Here is a 2,377-nt window from a genome sequence, read left to right as displayed (position 1 = left end):
TCCTTCCTTCCTGAATGTCAGTACTAAAGGTGTAAGCCACCACACCCAGCCTCAAATTTCTATTCTCCACTGATAATTCCCCATACTAAATTTAGTATACTAAATATGAGTTTTGTCTTGGATTTTTTAGTAGACATTGCTTGACAGCATGAAATTTAGTAAGGGCTTTTCACCTTTCAGTGGGAAGCATGAGATGGTGTCTCTCAACACAAGTAGTGTGTTTGTGGAGAATTAGTTATGAGCCTCAATAGTCTGCTCATCGTGCAACTCCATTTCCCCAACAGTGCAGCAAGTAGAATTAACTTCAAAGATTACTCGGAGCAAGACTTCTGGTCTGCTGTTTCCAGGTACCTGTCCTTTGAAGGTGGATGTGGCTATAGGAAATGCTTTGGCCAATCAAATACGTATAGAAAGGCTTTGTGTTACCTTGAGAGAGAAATATTTTAAGAACCAGTAAGCTGTGGAACTCCTGTCCTAGTATCTCGCTTCTCTCTCCTCTCCAGACAAGTGAGCTTCACCACCCGCTCCACCACCTTCTCCACCAACTTCCAGTCCCTGGGCTCTGTGCAGACTCCCAGCCAATGGGTCTGGCCTGCCAGCAGAGCAGCCAGCATTTATGCAGGTGCTGGGGGCTTTGGGTCCTGGATATCCCTGTCCTGCTCTGTCTGGGGTGGCTCTGTGGGGTCTGCAGACCGGCAGGAATGGGTAGAATCCAAACAGAAAAGGAGACCGTGCAAGACCTGAACGATCACCTGGCCAACTACCTAGACAAGGTAGACCTGGAGCCTGGAGACTGAGAACAGGAGACTACAGAGCAAAATCTGAGAACTTCTGGAGAAAAGGGGACTCTACCCAGGGCATCAGAGACTATGGCCACTACTTCAAGATCATCAAAGTTGTGAGGGCTCAGATCTTTGCAAATTCTGTGGACAATGCCCATATCGTCCTGAAGATCAACAATGCCTGTCTTGCAGCGAATGACTTTAGAGTTATGTATGAGATAGAACTAGCCATGCACCAGTCTGTGGAGAGCGACATCCATGGACTCCACAAGGTGATAGATGACACCAATATCACAAGGCTGCAGCTGGAGACAGAAATCGAAGTGCTCAAGGAGGAGCTGCTGTTCATGAAGAAGAATCATGAGGAGGAAGTCCAAGGTCTGGAAGCCCAGATTGCCAGATCTGGGTTGACTGTGGAAATGGATGCTCCCAAATCTCAGGACCTCAGCACAATCATGGTGGACATCCATGCCCAGTATGAAGAACTGGCTCAGAAGAACCGTGAGGAGAACTGTGAGGAACTGGAAAAGTACTGGTCTCATCAGATTGAGGAGAGTACCACAGTAGTCACCACCAAGTCTGCTGAAATCAGGGACACTGAGACCACCCTCTTGGAGCTGAGACGCAACCTCCAGACCTTGGAGATTGACCTGGACTCCATGAAAAACCAGAACATGGAGAACAACCTCGGGACATGAAGGCCAGATAAAAGGTGCAGATGGAGCAGCTCAATGGGGTCTTTCTGCCTGGAGTCAGAGCTGGCACAAATTTGGGCAGAAGGACCCAAGAATATGAAGCCCTGTTGAACATCAAGGTCAAATATGAGGTGGAGATTGCCACCTACAGCCGCTTGCTGGAGGATGGGGAAGATTTCAGTCTCAACGATGCCTTGGACTCCAGCAACTCCACGCAAACTGTGCAGAGGATAGCTCCACGTAAGGTCATGGATGGCAAAGTGTATCTGAGACCAATGACACCACAGTTCTGAGACACTGAGGCTGAGAAGGAGGGAACCCCTGGGGACTGAGGGACCAATAAAAGTTGAGAGCTCACTGGGACAAAAACAAAATAAAGAACTGGTACAGAATTCTGCAGATTCCCTTTTCCTAGGAGGATAATCATGGAAGCAGAAATTATTTGGAGGAGATAGGAGATAGAAACAGCCTAGAAAGCATAGCCTTCGTTTGCACAGGCCTGGACCATTGCCCAGACTTCTCCATCATGATTAGCTGCTGGTTCTAGAATCTTATCCATTCTCAAAACCTCTTCACAGAGCAAATAGCTCTGCAGACTTCTGGAAAGTGGCAACTGATGGATGAAAATGTCAGAATGACGGCGCTCTGCTTTTAGACTGGTTCAAATTTCCAAAAGACAAAGATGGGTTAGGCTTGGAACAATGGCCATATGTTGCTGAAGAGCAAAGGCGGGGTTTGCATGGACTGAGAGCATCTTTGCAACAGCTGAAGGATGTCTCTTCCAATTAGAAAATTCCAAAGTAAAGATAAGGATGTCGTCACTGACTGAGTCAACCCAAGAGCTGCTGCACAGCGGAATCAATGGTCAAATCCAGCAAGCAGGAGATGTGGCAACCATGC

At 47.5% G+C, this 2,377-nt stretch overlaps 1 pseudogene; it reads left to right on the top strand.

The window, feature by feature from the left end:
• Window positions 1-237: 237 nt before the first annotated feature.
• On the top strand, window positions 238-1,778 carry Krt18-ps4 (keratin 18, pseudogene 4; annotated as a pseudogene).
• The last annotated feature ends 599 nt before the right edge of the window (window positions 1,779-2,377 follow it).

This window comes from Rattus norvegicus, chromosome 1, assembly GCF_036323735.1.
Source record: "Rattus norvegicus strain BN/NHsdMcwi chromosome 1, GRCr8, whole genome shotgun sequence".
NCBI lineage: Eukaryota > Metazoa > Chordata > Mammalia > Rodentia > Muridae > Rattus > Rattus norvegicus.
This window is presented reverse-complemented; position numbering and strand designations above follow the sequence as displayed.